The 16,614-nt window shown below is 43.1% G+C and overlaps 1 protein-coding gene across 1 annotated transcript in view; it reads left to right on the top strand.

Moving 5' to 3' along the window:
- Positions 1–3,642: 3,642 nt before the first annotated feature.
- The window catches only part of ZNF45 (zinc finger protein 45), a 30,904-nt gene continuing 17,932 nt past the window's right edge, over positions 3,643–16,614 (top strand). Inside the window, exon 1 of the mRNA XM_043598680.1 lies at positions 3,643–3,949. The gene's annotated coding sequence lies outside the window, so the exon portion shown is untranslated. The remainder of the gene's footprint in view (positions 3,950–16,614) is intronic.

Raw genomic sequence — 16,614 nt, 5'->3', positions numbered from 1 at the left:
TCCATCTCCAGACACAAAAGAGCTGGCTGGTGCCATTTCCCTCCATTGCATAAACAAATCAGTAAACAGCACAGCACCAACACTGGCTGCTTAATCTGCTTACACCAAGTCCTTCCCTTTTGTGTTCTGCTGGTACTGCTTTTCTACAGCAAGTGTGCCTTAGGACAAGCACAGTGGGTCCCTTCCCAAGAAGACCAGCACAAACCCCTGCACACACCATGTCTGCTGACCACAGGGTTTTATAAAGTTTCCGTTCTAGTGGAAATAACATCAGGTATCATTTAACAAGCAGATGAGAGCACAGCTAGTTAAAAGTCACCACATTCTGGCCAAGGTCCAAACACTCCCCACTGTAGGCAAGCAGACCTGAGGGAGTGGCCAAAACACAGCAGCAGAGTGCATGTGGCATACACCAGAGACACTTCCTGAAGTGCCAGGGCCTAGAAATTATATGACCTCTTCTTCATAAAGCCATTACTCTCAGGAGCAGGAGGCATAACAGAATTTTCTAACACAGGGAAGAAGACAGAGACCTAGACAAAATGCCAAGATGGAGGAATTCATCCCAAAAGAAAGAATAAGGAAAGGTCATAGCCAGAGACCTACCAAACAGATACAAATAATATGCCTGACACAGATTTTAAAACAACAATCATAAGGATACTTGCTAGTTTTGAGAAGATCATGGAAGACATCGGGGACAGTCTTACTGCAGAGATAAAAGAGCTAAAAATCAACGAGGCATAGGGGTGCCTGGGTGGCTCAATTGGTTAAACATCTGACTCTTGGTTTCAGCTCAAGTTATGATCTCATGGCTCGTGAGTTCAAGCCCTGCATCGAGCTCCACATTGACAGCGCAGAGCCTGCTAAGGATTCTCTCTTTCCCTCTCTCTCTGCCCCTCCCCCACTCATGGTCTCTCTCTCTCTCTCTCTCTCTCTCTCTCTCTCTCTCTCTCAAAATAAATAACCATTAAGAAAAACCAATCAGGCAGAAATGAAAAATGCAATAACTGATATTTGAAACCAGCTGGATGTAATGACCACTGGGATGGAAGAAGCTGAAGAACAAATAAATGATATAGAAGATAGAATTATGGAAAATAATAAGGCTGAACCGAAGAGAGAAAGAAGAATGATGGATCGTGAGAGTAGACATGGAACTCAATGACTCCATCAAACATAACAGCATTCATATCATAGGAGTCCCAGAAGAAGAATAAAAGAGATCATATCATAGGAGTCCCAGAAGAAGAATAAAAGAGAAAGGGGACAGAAGGTTTTCTTTGAAGAGATTATAGCTGAAAAATCCCCTAATCTCAGGAAAGAAACAGACATACAAATCCAGGAGGCACAGAGAACTCCCATCAAAATAAAAACAGGCCAAGACATACTGTAGTTAAATTTGCAAAATATAGTGATAAATAAAAATTCCTAAAAGCAGCAAGACAAAAGAAGTCCCCAACTTATAAGCAAAGACCCAGAAGGCTAGCAACAAATCTCTCTACAGAAACTTGGCAAGCCAGAAGGAAGTGGCATGATGTATTCAGCATGCTGAATGGGAAAAATCTACTGCCAAGAGTACTCTAGCCATCAAGGCTATCATTCAGAATAGAAAGAGAGATAAGGAATTTCCCAAAGAAAAACTGAAGGAGTTCCTGACCACTAAACCAGCCCTGCAAGAAATATTAAAGAGGACTCTTTGAGTGGGAAGGAAAGACCCAAAGTGACAAAGACTGGAAAGGAATAGAGAAAATCTCCAGAAACAACGACAAAATAAGAAATAAAATGGCACTAAATATGTATCTATCAATAATTAATCTGAATGTAAATTGACTAAATGGTCCAATTAAAAGACATAGAGTATCAGAATAGGTAAAAAACAAAAACAAGACCCATCTATATATTCCCACAGGAGTCTCATTTTAGACCTAAAAGCACCTGCAAATTCAAATTGAGAGGATAGAGAAATATTTATCATGAAAATGGTTGTCAATAGAAAGCCAGAGTACCAATACTTCTATCAAACAAACTAGATTTTATTTAAAAAAATTAATGTTATTTATTTTTGAGAGCAAGACAGAGCATGAGACCAATACCCCAAATATATAAAGAACTCATACAACACAACAACCACAACAACAATAACTAATATGATTTATAAAAATGGACAGAGGAACTAAACAGACGTTTTTCCAAAGAAGACATCCAAATGGCCAACATGTACATGAAAAGATGCTCAACATTGCTAATCATCTGGAAAGTGCGGATCAAAACCACATAGATATCATCTCACACATGTTAGAATGGCTATCACAAAGAAGACAAGAGATAACACGTGTTGGTAAAGATGTGGAGGTAAGGGAACCCTTGTACATTGTTGGTGAGAATATAAATTGGTTCAGCCACTATGGAAAACAATATGAGGTTCCTAAAAAATTATAAATAGAAGTACCATATGATACAGCAATTTTACTTCTGGAGATTTAACCAAAGGAAGTGAAATAGGAGTTTTAAGAGATACATGCACTCCCATGTTTCTTGCAGCCAAAGTATGGAAACAATCCAACTGTCTGTCAACAAATAATTTGTGGTATATATACAGTGAGGAATATTATTCAGCCATGAGAAAGAAGGAAACGCTGCTGTTTGGGACAACATGGATGGACCTTTAGGGCATTATGCTGAGTGAGATATGTCAGAGAAAGACAAATACTGTATGATATATCATATGTGGAATCTAAAAAGGGCAAATTCATAAAAGCAGAGAATTTGATGGTTACCTCTGATGGTTACCAGAGGCTGGGGGGGTGGGAGAATTGGGGATATGCTGTTTGGAGTATACAAACTTGGAAATAGTAGATGAAGAAATCCTGTAGAGCGAATGCACAGCATAGTGATTATAGTTAACAATAACTGTATTATAAACTTCAAAGTTGCTAAAAGATTAGATATTAATTGTTTTCATCACAAAAAAGAAATGACTAAGGGAGGTGACAAGTGTTAGCTAAGGCTAAGGTGGTAATCACATTACAATATGTGAATGTATCAAATCAACATGTTTTACACCTTAAACTTATACAATATATATGTCAGTTACATTTCAATTAAATAGAGCAAAAATTATATATGATTCCTTAATTTGAACTCAAAGAGTTTTTAAAAAGACATTGTATAGGGTGGACCCTATTCTATATTTCCTCCAATTCCCTGCCAACGCAAGAAAAAAATTCCTAACGTCTTTCCTAAAGCGAAGGTGAAGCGGAAAAGTTTGCTGCTTCTGTTTTATATCCTGTTGGATGGTTGCATCTCCTTTTTAATGGTTTCTTGGTCACAGGTGAATCCAGGCCCATGTAATAACGACTTGAGTGCAGCTCAGGCGTCACTTTTCTGATCTCTGTTTTTACCTAACCCATAGCACGCCTTTGCAATTATTTTACTTTTGTTTCTCATATTTCCAACTATGTCACGTATGATAGGGAGGAGTGAGGGAAAAAATAGGCCAACAAAGTTCCACAAACACCGAAGGGCTTATTTAGACTTCACCTGCTAATTCAAAAGGAAATTGCAGGCAGGCGGGAAGCTCAGCCCTTCAGAGGATTCTGGGGTGTGTAGTCCACACGCTTTCTGGGATTGGGACACTTCCGCTTCGGGAAAGCGCGGATGTCTTTGCTCCGCTCGAGAAATAAGAGAGTATAAAACAGTGCTCCGCATTTTCGGAGGCATTTCTGCCACCTGGGGTTAAGAATGAGAAGCTCTTTCCTTTCGTGGACTCTGGGAATTGGATTCAGGCTGTGGGTCTCGGAGCCGGCTTCTCAGTCTCACACGGAGGCGGGACAGGGCCTCGGGTTGCTCTCGGGGATGCTGGGAAATGTAGTCCAGGAGCTTCGCGTTGTTGGAGGTATTTCCGCTGCGGGAGGTTAAGATCGCGGCCTTCATTTCTCTCGGGGAGGTGAGTGATACCCGCGACTTCTTTTAACTTTTGATCTGGTAGTGGAATCAGCCGCGCCACGCCCTCGGTCCCGGGGGAGGAAAAGCCTCGGCCAACGGCAGAGAGCAAGGTTAAGGGACGGGGGCGTCCGCTTGCCTTCCCCTCCCCTCGCCGTAGCCTGTGCGTTTGGGGCGGTTCGCGAGTCTCCCCCTCCCCCGGCCTGGAGGCGGACCTAGATCCGCAGGGTTTGAGGGTCTTCCAGCTCCCCGCTGCCCTGCCCGGCTCACCTTCCGCACGCTGTGTCACTTCCTAGAACTTAATCTTTCTGTGCCTCAGTTTGCTTTTTTTTTAAGAAAAAAATTTTTAATGTTTATTTATTTTTGAGACAGAGACAGAGCATGAACGGGGGAGGGGCAGAGAGAGAGAGGGAGACACAGAATCGGAAGCAGGCTCCAGGCTCTGAGCCATCAGCCCAGAGCCGGATGCGGGGCTCGAACTCACGGACCGCGAGATCATGACCTGAGTTGAAGTCGGAAGCTCAACCGACTGAGCCACCCAGGCGCCCCTCAGTTTGCTTTTTTTGCAAACGGTGATATTACGAGTACCTACTTTACACATTTGTTTTGAGAATTAATGGTATAATAACAAGTAACAGGTTTAGAGCTATTCAGCGGTGTGGCAAGGTGTTAGCTGTGAATATACACTCTGTGATAGTGATCAGGAAGGTATGTGTCTGGAAGCTTTTCGAAGTGGCCCTGGCCCTTCTTTCTGATCCGTATGGGAAAGGAGGCTGAGCCTGGACTACTTCTGACTCGTTTAATAAGAAAGTGCGTCACCCCCGGATTATCTTCTGCGGTTTTAACAGGGCCACCGACAAGATCATAGTATCTCGGCCTCCTTTCTTTCCGCTTTCTTGACTTCTAAAAGAGGGCTCCTGGCAGCAAAGCCCCACCGAGACGGAACTTAACATTCCTCTTCCTTTTCTGCGGTGGTAGAAGATATTTCATTCATTATCAAAATGTTTCCGTCACAAGGGTGCTCAGTTAAACAGTTGGGAAAATCTGTAGAATATGTACAGGGCACGAATGATGGTCATAATGATTAAACGTTGAGCGCTAAGTGTCATCCTAAGGGCTTTATAAAAATTAACACATACAGTTTCCACAAAGCCCTTATGAAGTGAATAATGTTATTACCTGTATTTTACAGCTGAGGAAATGGAGGCAGAGGAGCATAAGTTACCATATGTCACACTGCTAGTAGGAACAGTGGGATTTGAGCACAAGGTGTGTGTTCCTTATGTCTGCGGATAGATATCCTTGGTCCCAAAGTGTAAAGTCCCCAAGTTGGAATTAGGACACAAAATAGAAATATATGCTAGGTAAGTATTTAACTATAGGAAACTGCCTGCAGAAGAGTCATTCGGGATCAAGTTGTGGAGTTTCGTTGGACTGTTATTGCAGTGGAATTTGAAATCAGCATTTGTGAGTTTGGACTTCTTTATAAAATTTTGGAAGCATTCTCATTTAGTTTTATTTCAGAGAGTATTTGTAATTCATGTTCTCATTATGGGAGATATGCACACTCAGGGGCGCCTGGGTGGCTCAGCGTGTTAAGCTTCTGACTTTGGCTCTGGTCATGATCTGACAGTTGGTGAGTTCGAGCCCCACCTCAGGCTCTCTGCTGTTAGCACCCAGCCTGCTTTGGATCCTCTGTCTCCCTCTCTCTCTGCCCCCCCCCCCCCCAGCTCATTCTCTGTCTCAAAATGAATAAATAAATACATAAAGAAGATAGGCACACTTACTGTAGGGAATTCAGAAAATACAGAATATATAAAGCATTAAGAATAACTAAAAAAAAAAAACCTCATAGTACTACAAAATAGACAGTGTTTAACATTTTAATGCACTTGTGTTTAGTAGTTTTTAAATGTGTATTTATTTTATGAAATTGTTATCACACTATTCATAGTTACTACCTTAAGTCTTTACTATGAAAATTTCCAAACGTACCCAAAGTGTAATGTAATGAACTCCTATGTAACCATCCCCCTGATTCAGTCCTTGCTAATTTTGTTGCTTCTCTGCTTCCCATGTACACATTTTGTTCTTCTTGAGTATTTAAAAAATTTTTTTTTAATGTTTATTTTTGAGAGACAGAGACAGAGCAGGAGGAGGGGAGGGGCAGAGAGGGAGGGGGAGACAGAGTCAGAAGCAGGCTCCAGGCTCTGAGCTGTCAGCGCAGAGCCTGATGTGGGGCCCAAACTCACAAACCACAAGAGATCATGAGCTGAGCCACCCAGGCGCCCCTCTCCTTGAGTATTTTATTTTATTTATTTATTTTAAAATATATAACTCTTGATTTATTTTTTGTCTCCTGTTGGCTGTAGGGACCACTGTTTCCTGGACCTCATCATACTTTATTCAGAGTGCCTAGCATGAGGTGATCAGAGAAGAGTTATTCAGTGAGAGTGATTCACATAGCATTCCAAAAGGGAGCCGCAGCCTGGGATTACAGGACAAAATAGAAAGATAATCTGGGTAGTTGGGTGACTCAGTCAGTTAAGCGTCCGACTTTGGCTCAGGTCATGATCTCACAGGTCATGAGTTCAAGCCCTGCATGGGGCTCCACTCTGTCAGCTTCAGATTCTGTCTCCCTCTCTCTCTGTGCCCCTCCCCCACTCATGCTCTCTAATGTTCTCAAAAATAAATAAACGTTAAAAAAAAAAAAAGAAAGATAATCTCTATCCACATTCGTTGTCTTTTATCTCACTTGGGGTGGGCTATAGAATACATCAGTGCAGAAGTTGATGTACAATTATGCATAATATGTCATGATCTAAAACAGATGTCCTTAGAAACAAATCGGTGTTAATGTTTCGGTTTTTGTTTGTTGCGTGGAGATCATTAGGGGGGCGATTAGAATAGCTAACATTTGTTGGGCAGCTCTCATGACTTGGAGAATTTCTAACGCTTTACACGTGTTAACTCACTTATTTTTCACTACAATGCCATCATTATTATTCGCATTTTAATGGTGAATAGACAGGCAGAGACAATTGAATAAATGACCTGGTGGCACAGTTGGCGGGAAGCAGAACCAGGGTCAAAGTTAAGCAGCAAGGTTTGAAACCCAGCTCAAGCACTCTGTGACTGGATAACCTTGGGCACATTATTTAACTTCTGCGTGCCTCACTTTTCTAACTGGTCCAGTAGGGATAGCAGTACCTCCCTCCTAAGGCTTTTGTGAAAATTAAAAGAGCCATCTATGTGGGGTCCCTGGGTGGCTCAGTTGGTTGGGTGTCAGACTCTCGATTTCAGCTCAGATCATGATTCCAGGGTTGTGGAATCGAGCCCCGTGTTAGGCTCCACGCTGAGTATGAAGCCTGCTTGAAATTCTCTTTCTCTCTCCCCCTCTCCCCCTTTCCCCTGCTTGTTCTCTCTCATGCTCTTTCTAAAATTAAAAAAAAAGTAGGGGGCGCCTGGGTGGTTCAGTCAGTTGAGCATCTGACTTCGGCTCAGGTCACGATCTCACGGTTGATCAGTTTGAGCCCCACATCAGGCTTCGCGCTGCTGGCGCAGAGCCTGCTTCAGATTCTCTGTCTTCCACTTTCCGTGCCCCTCCCCTGCTAATGCTTTCTCTCTCCCTCTAAATAAACATTAAAAAATTATCTTAGGGGCACCTGGGTGGCTCAGTTGATTGAGCGCCGCACTTCGGCTCTGGTCATGATCTCATGGTTCGTGGGTTCGAGCCCCGTGTCGGGCTCTGTGCTGACAGCTCGGAGCCTGGGGCCAGCTTCAGATTCTGTGTCTCCCTCTCTCTCTGCCCCTTCTAGGCTCACACTCTGTCTCTCTCTCTCAAAAATAAATAGACATTAAAAAAATTTTTTTTAATTATTTTAATTAAAGATTTAAAAGAGCTATGCTATGTAAAGTGCTTGAAATAGTGCTTGGCATGTTGTAAATCCTCCATGTGTTACAGACTGAAGTTATCTTACCATTATAGATGACTTTACAACATGGAAAATGCAGCCAGTTATTGAAAGGGCAAAAGGAGATTTTAAGGTATTCGTTTTTTTTCATGCACCTTCTGCCTTCACTACTTCGGTTCTGTCATTCAGCTGAACAGAAATGGTTAGCTTCTGTAATAACCGTTGGTTAAGCTTGCAACTGACACGAATCTGCTGTCTTTTGAACCTAGAGAGTCCCTGGGAGATGGTTATGTGGTCTCTGTTGCTTTAAAAAGGTTCAAGTCTGCAGTACCCAATATGGCAGCCGTCAGGCACATGTGACAGTTGAGCACTCGAAATATGTCTGGTGCTGAGATGTGCTGTAAGTATAAACCATAAAATGGGTCAGGAATTTTTATAGCAATTGCAGATTCAAGTGGTAATATTTCGGGTATATTGGGTTAAATAAAACATACTGTTTAAATTAAGCCCATTTGGGAGCACCTGGGTGGCTCAGTCGGTTGAGCGTCCGACTTGGTCATGATCTCGCGGTTTGTGAGTTCGAGCCCCACGTTGGACTCTGTGCTGGAAGCTTGGAGTCTGGAGCCTGCTTCGAATTCTGTGTCTCCTTCTCTCTCTGCCCCTCCCCCACTCATGCTCTGTCTCTCTGTCTCAGAAATCAATAAACATTAAAAAAAAATTAAAAGTAAATAAATAAAACCCATCTGCTTCTTACATTTTTTTAACATGGCTACTAGAAACATTTGAACTACACGTGGGGGCACCCGGGTGGCTCAGTCGGTTAAGCTTCTGACTCTTGATTTGAAGAGTCATGATCCCACAGTTTGTGAGTTCAGGCCCTGCGTCGGGCTCTGCGCTGACAGTGTGCAGCATGCTTGGGATTCTGCCTCCCTCTCTCTCTGCCTCTCCCCTGTTCTCTCTCTTCTCTCTCTCTTTCTCTCTCTCAAAAATAAATAAATAAATATTTTAAAAATAAAAAAATAAATTACACATAGAGCTTGGATTACGTTTCTATTGGGCGGCGCTGATTTCAATAGAACCTCCATTTTCACTCTGGGGATCTGCCTGCAGGGGCATCTTACAACGGAGAGAAGCAGGGATTTGGGAAAGCAGGAGGCCTGGGTGCCAGGTCTCACCCTGCCCTTGACTTTCTGGGTGCCCTTGGGCAGTACAGAGAACTCCATGAGAGGCAGAATAGAATAATACAGTGGTTCTCAAACTTTGGTCATAGCAAAATCACGTTAGGGAACTCGATGCTGTCCTGCTCACTCCCTGTTCACGCTGTGTAGGAAGGAGAGTCCTTGTCCTGTGTAGGGTGAGATGCTGAATGGGTGACACGTGACACCGGGGAGGCGAGATGGGCAGCAGCTTACCCGCAGCCTTGTGGGGAGGACACTGCGTGTCCTACAGGGCCATCCAGGGGCCGGCACTCAGGAACAGAGCGAACCAGCAGGGGCCAGGGAGGTGGGTTTTGTAGTGACGAGGTACGGTGACCCTGGGCTCCTGCAGGAAGATGTGGCCAGCCTGTCTGGATAAGTTCACAGGCTGGAAGGGAGGTGAGACCTGTTAGGTTGATGACTGAGTAGTGTGCAGCTGGTCCGGTTAGTAGGGGGAATTGTGTCGGGTCTTAAGTTATAAAGGTGATTGAGTGACAACATGGAGAGGTTGATGCCATTGAGAAAGAAGGTTTTTAATTCAGTTCCGCCAGAAACGAGAGACACAGCCTGCCACACAGGACCACATGAAGCCTGTCACACGCAGGGTCGGGAAGCAGAGAGGGCCTGGGCTCTGCCTTTATGACGATCGTGACAGGAAGTAACTCCGTGGAGACACCCACCTGGGGTACCAGTGAAAATAGGCTGGGCTCAGTGGTTGGGGGAATTATATGACTCCTGCGTGCCCTCAGGAAGCTGGCTTTGGTTGACAGGCTGGCCTTGGGATTCAGCAGACTTATGCAGCGGTTAGGAATACCAGATGTCAAATAGCCAGTATAGAACCTAAAACCCTGGTTGATACATAGGGGGAGTAGCTGGGGTGGGAGCCTTTCCCCCCAGGGTCAGGGCCGTATCTGGAGACAGCAGAGGAACTCCTGGCTAGGCCTTTGGGCCCCAGGAAGCTCAAAGATGTCCAGGCAGCACATGGAATTTCAGGCCCTACAATTCAGTTGCACACTGGAGTTTGAGAACCACTACACAAATAGGACAAGGGCCTGGGCCTAGGCCACCTGCTGCCTGGGTTCTTTAGTGCCTGGTTCAGTGTCCTGACTGGCCAATGAAACTGTGGCCTGGGACAGTGGGAGGGGTGTAGAAATGCACTTGTCAGCCGCCCATGCCAGACCTGAGTTGATTAGTTGTGGCTGAGGCCTGAACCTTTTTGTTTGTTTGTTTTAAAGTTCCTTCTGAGTCTACTATGCTGCCTGAGTTGAGAACCAAGGTCTGAGTAGTAGATGAGGCTCTGGGTGAAAATCTTGACCCTTCCGTAGGGCACTGGTTAATCATGAGCCAAGCTACTTCTCTGTGCTCCATGTTCTTTATCTGTGAAATGGGGATAATCATGGTCCCAGTTTCTAGATTTGTGAAGATCAAGTGACGTAGTGCATGTAAAGCTTTCATGTAAGTAGCGCCTGGGTAGGTAGTAGATCAGTTGCTGTGTCAGTTGCTGGAACTATTACTGGGAGTATTTTTATGAATGGGGTGGGGTTTCCTTGTGGGTAAAATTAGGTGCTTAGAGCTGCTCTTGGAGTGCTTTCTGATCTTAACAAACCTTGATTCTGATCCTGTTGTTAGAACCCTAGAGAAAGAGAAGTCTGCAATTTGTGTTTACTTTCTTTAACTTTTTTGTTCTTAGGCGACAGGGCAGTCTGTTGTAGTTAGTAGAAAAGGTGGAGGTGAAAACCTCGAGTCCTGAATCTGATGGAAAATATCTGGAGGGCTGGGTTTGGTTTTTTTTTTTTTTTTTTTTTTTTTTTAATGTTTTATTTATTTTTGAGAGAGAGACACAGAGTGCAAGGTCGGGGGGAGGCAGAGAGAGAGGGACACACAGAATCCACAGCAGGCTCCAGGCTCTGAGCTGTCAGCCCAGAGCTCCACGCGGGGTCAAACTCACGAACCGAACCGTGAGATTATGACCTGAGCCAAAGCCGGACGCTTAACTGACTGAGTCACCCAGGCACCCCTGCAAGGCCGTTTTTGACTGATACTACTCAAATAGTGACCCAGAAACCAACGGCATCAGCATCACCTGGGATATTGTTAAAAATGTAGATTCTCAGTCCAAATCCGTGATCTCCTGATGTAGAATTTCTGGGGTGAGACACAAGTACCTGTGCCTTCCCAGAGTCCCCCAGGTGATTCATGGAACATTAAAATCTGAGAGACAATAAATAAATAAATAAATAAATAAATACATACATAAATAAATAATCTGAGAGGCACTGGTAGAGAGAACAGACTTGTGGCTTTTTAATAAAAACAATTTTGTTTCTCTCTGGCTGAATTCCGCATCCTTCAGATACCAGATAGCCACATGGCTCTCTCTCTCTCTCTCATGATTCAAGTCTCTGTTCAAATGTGGGAGAAGCCTCCATGACAGAAACTTATTCTGTAACGGCCCCTCCTTTCATCTCTTCTTCTCTCTCTTTTAAAATGATCGTGCTGGGGCGCCTGGGTGGCGCAGTCGGTTAAGCGTCCGACTTCAGCCAGGTCACGATCTCGCGGTCCGGGAGTTCGAGCCCCGCGTCGGGCTCTGGGCTGATGGCTCGGAGCCTGGAGCCTGTTTCCGATTCTGTGTCTCCCTCTCTCTCTGCCCCTCCCCCGTTCATGCTCTGTCTCTCTCTGTCCCCAAAATAAATAAACGTTGAAAAAAAAAATTTAAAATGATCATGTTTTTTATTGATTGATTTTCAAATATCGAACCACCCATGTAACAGGAATAAATCCCACTTGATCGTGGTGAATGACTTTTTAAATGTATTGTTGGATTTGCTTTGCTGATATATGCAGAGGGTTTTTTGCATCTGTGTTCATCAGAGAGATTGGCCTGCAGTTCTCTCTTTTTTTGAGATGTCTTTGTCTGGTTTTGGTATTGGGGTAATGCTGTCCTAATAGAATAAATTTGGAAGTTTTCCTTCCTTTTCTGTTTTTTTTTTTTTTTTTTGAGTAGTTTGAGAAGAAGAAGTATTAACTCTTATTTAGATGTTTAGTAGAATTCAGGGTGCCTGAGTGGCTCAGTTAGTTAGGCATTTGACTCTCGGTTTCAGCTCAGGTCTTGACCTCACAGTTTGGGGGTTCAAGCCCTGTGTGAGGCTCTGCTGACGGCATGGAGCCTGCATAAGATTATTTCTTTCCTTCTCTCTCTGCCCCTCCCACACTCTCTCCCAAAAATAAACATAAAAAAAAAAAATGTTGAGTAGAATTCACCTGTGAAGCCTTCTAGTCCTGAACTTTTGTTTTTTGAGAGTTGGTTACTGATTCAATTTCTTTGCTGGTGATAGGTTTGTTCAGATGTTCTGTTTCTTCCTGTTTCAGTTTTGGTAGGTGATATGTTTCTAGGGGTTTGTCTATTTCTTCTGGGTTGTTCAATTTGTTGGCATATAGTTTTTCATAATATTCTCATAATTGTTCATATTTCTGTGGTTTTGGCTATTTCTCCTGTGTCATTTGTGATTTTATTTGAGTCCTTTCCCCCACTTTTTTCTTTATAAGGCTGCTAGACATTTATCAATTTTACTGATTTTTTTCCCCAAAGAACCAGCTACTGGTTTTATTGATCAGTTGTTTTCTTTCTCCATCATTTAGTTCTACTCTGATCTTTAATATTTCCTTTCTTCTGCTGGTTTTAGGTTTTATTTGTTGTTCTGTTTCTAGCTCCGTTAGATGTAAATCTAAGTTGTATGAGATTTTTCTTTTTTTAAAAAAAAATATGTATTTTTTTACCATTTATTCATTTTTTGATAGAGACAGAGAGTGAGTGGGGGAGGGGTAGAGAGAGAGGGAGACAGAATCTGAAGCAAGCTCCAGGCTCTGAACTGAGAGCACAAAGCCCGATTCGGGGTTCGAACTCACGGACCATGACGTCATGACCTGAGCTGAAGTCGGAAGCTTAACCGACTGAGCCACCCAGGTGCCCCAGAGATTTCTCTTGCTTCTTGAGGTAGGCCTGTATTTCTTTAAACTTCCCTCTTGGGGGCACCTGAGTGGCTCAGTTGGTTTAGTGTCCGACTTCAGCTTATGTCATGATCTCAGGGTTCATGGGTGCAAGCCCCATGTCGGGCTCTGTGCTGAAAGCTCAGCCTGGAGCCTGGTTGGGATTCTATGTCTCCCTCTCTCTCTGCCCCTCCCCTGCTCACGCTCTGTCTCTCTCTCTCTCTCTCAGAAATAAATAAACATTAAAAAAAAATTTTTTTTAAACTTCCTCTTGAACTGCTTTTGCTGCATCCCAAAGGTTCTTAACAGTTGTGTTTCCATTTTCATTTGTTTCCATGTACTTTTGGATTTCTTCTTTTATTTCCTGTTTGACCCGTTCATTGTTCAGTAGCATGTTATTTAACCTCCCATGTATTTGTGGTCTTTCCAGGTTTTTCCTTGTGGTTGGCTTCTGGTTTCATAGAGTTGTGGTCAGAAAGATGCATGGTATGACTTACTGAATTTATTAAGGTTTGTTTTGTGGCCTTAAATCTGATCTCTTCTGGAGAATGTCCCACGTGCACTCGAAAAGAATGTGTATTCTGCTGTTTTAGGATAGAATGTTTTGAATATATCTGTTAAATCCATCTGTTCCAGTGTGTCATTCAATGCTATTGTTTCCTTGTTGATTTTCTGTTGGGATGATCTATTCATTGATGTAAGTAGGGTGTTAAAGTCCCCTAGTATTATTGTATTATTATGGATTAGTGCCTTTATGTTTGCTAATAACTGTTTTAGGTACTTAGGTACTTTCATATTGGGTGCATAAATATTTACAATTGTTATATTTTCTTGTTGGATTATCCCCTTTATTATTATATAGTATCCTTCTTTGTCCCTTGTTACAGTCTTTGTTTTAAAAGCCATTTTGTATTTAGGGTATTGCAATTCCAGTTTTCTTTTGACATCCATTTGCATGATAAAGGTTTCTCCATCCCCTCACTTTTTAAAACATTAATTAATTAATTAATTTTATTTTTAAAGTAAGCCTCATGCCCAGCATGGAGTCCAACGCAGGACTTGAACTCATGACCCTGAGATCAGGACCTGAGCTGAGATAGTCTGACATTTACCCAACTGAGCCACCCAGGGGCTCCACCATCCCCTCACTTTCAGTCTGCAGGTGCCCCCTCACCTTCAGTGTTTAGGTGTCGGTCTCCTGTAGGCAGCATATAAATGGGTCTTGTTTTTTTTAACCATTCTGTCACCCTGTGTCTTTTGATTGGAGCATTTAGTCCATTTACATTCAGAGTAAATATATACTTATTGCCATTTTATTACCTGTTTTGTCATTGTTTCTTAAGGTTTTCTCTGATCCTTTCTTGTCTTTCTCCCTTTTGTGGTTTGGTCATTTTCTTTAGTGCTATATTTGGATGGCTCTGTCTTTATTCTTTGCATATTTATTAGTGGTTTTTCATTTGTGGTTACCATTAGGTTTGTATATGATCTCTTTTGCAGATAGCAGTCTGTATTAAGTCGATGGCCTTTTATGTTTGAACCCATTCTTCTCTCCTCCCCACGTTTTAGGTCTGTGGTGTCATGTCTTACATCCTTTCGTGAGCTCCTTTTTTTTACCTTTATTTTACAAAAGTAGTCAATTTTTACTGCTTTTGTGTTCCTACCTTCTTACTGTCGCTTTTGGTATTTCCTTTCCACTCAGAGAGTCCCCTTTAATGTTTCTTGCAGGGCTGGTTTAGTGCTCATGAACTTCTTTAGTGTTTGTCTGGAAACCTCCTTATCTCTCCTCCTGTCCTTTTTTTTGTTTTTAATTTTAGAGAGAGAGAGTATGTGGATGGGGGAGGGACAGAAAGAGAGGGAGAGAGAGAATCTTAAGCAGGTTCAGTCCCCTGCGGTGGGCTCCACGACCCTGAGATCATGACCTGAACCAAAATCCAGAGTTGGACGCTCAACCGACTGAGCCACCTAGGTGTCCCTCTCCTTCTATTCTGAATGACAACCTTGCTAGATAGAATATTCTTGGCTGTAGGTTTTCTCCAGTCAGCACATTGAATATATAACGCCACTCCCTTCTGGCTTGGAAAGTTTCTTTTTTCTTTTCTTTTCTTTTCTTTTCTTTTCTTTTCTTTTCTTTTTTAAACTTTTAACGTTTATTTATTTTTGAGACAGAGAGAGAGCAGGAACGGGGGAGGGGCAGAGAGAGAGGGAGACACAGAATAGGAAGCAGGCTCCAGGCTCCGAGCCGCCAGCACAGAGTCCAACTCGGGGCTTGAACTCACGGACCGTGAGATCATGACCTGAGCCGAAGTCGGATGCTCAACCGGCTGAGCCACCCAGGTGCCCCTCTTTTCTTTTTTTTAAAGTTTATTTATTTTGAGAGAGAGAAAGAGAGAGACAGACAGAATCCGAAGCAGAGTCCACGAGGTCAGTGCAGAGCCCCACACGGGGTTTTGACCCACAAACTGTGAGATCGTGACCTGAGCTGAGATCGAGAGTCAGATGCTTAACCAACTGAGCCACTCAGGTGCCCCGGGCTTGGACAATTTCTGCTGAAAATCCCTTGATAGCCTTATGGGGTTTCCCTTGTTCATAACGGTCTTCTTTTGTCCTGCTGCTTAAAATTTTTTTTTTAAATTTTGTATGTTTGCCATTTTAGTTACAACATGTCTTGGTATGGATCTGCTCTTGTTGATTTTGTTGGGCATTCTCTGTGCCTCCTGGTTCTGGATATCTGTTTCCTTCCCCAGATTAGGGAAGTTTTCAGCTATTATCTCTTCAAATAAATTTTCTGCCCCCTTTTCTCTAATTCTGGGACGCCTATAATGCAAATGTTGCTAATGTTTGATGGAGTTGTAGAGTTCCCTAAGTGTATTCTTGTTTTGCATGATTCTTTTTTCTCTCTTTTGTTCAACTTGATTGCTTTCCTTTACTCTTTTAGGTCATTAATCCGTTCCTCTGCTTCTTCCAGCCTGCTCTTCATTCCATCAAGCGTGTTTCTTGTTTCATTCATTGAGCCCTTAATCTCTATGTTATTCTTTATCTCTGTGATAATGGTCTTACTGAAGTCTTTCACTCTTTTCTCAAGTCCAATGAGTATCTTTATGATCATTCCTGTAAATTCTCCATTAGGCATGGTACTTGAATCTGTGTCACTTTTATCTCTGGCCATGAGCTTGTTCTGGTCTTTCGTTTGGAACAGATTCCTCTGTGTTCTCATTTTGTCTGGGTCTCTGCGCCTGTTTCTCGGTGTTAGGAAAATCAGCTACATCTCCTGTAGTTGATGGTTATGGGCTCACGAAGAAGAGGTCCTCCAGTTCGTGCAACGTAGTGTCCTCTGTTTTCCCAGGGCCTGGTGCTTCCGGAGTGTCTCCAGTGTGTGCTGTGTGCACTCTGCTTGGTTTAAGCAAGAGCTTAAATTTAAAGAGTGTCACTGCTGCTCTGGTTCCTGCAGGTGGCTCTGTGTTTACGCTAAGGGGCTGGGGATGAAAATGGCACCTGCCAGCTTCTTTGTTCCGGGAGGGCCTCTCCGTGAATGCTGCCTCTCTGGAACACACTCCGAGATGAGCTAATAACCT

The sequence above is a fragment of the Prionailurus bengalensis genome, chromosome E2, assembly GCF_016509475.1.
Source record: "Prionailurus bengalensis isolate Pbe53 chromosome E2, Fcat_Pben_1.1_paternal_pri, whole genome shotgun sequence".
NCBI lineage: Eukaryota > Metazoa > Chordata > Mammalia > Carnivora > Felidae > Prionailurus > Prionailurus bengalensis.
Note: the sequence above shows the minus strand (reverse complement) of the source record. Positions and strands in the feature narration are given on the sequence as shown.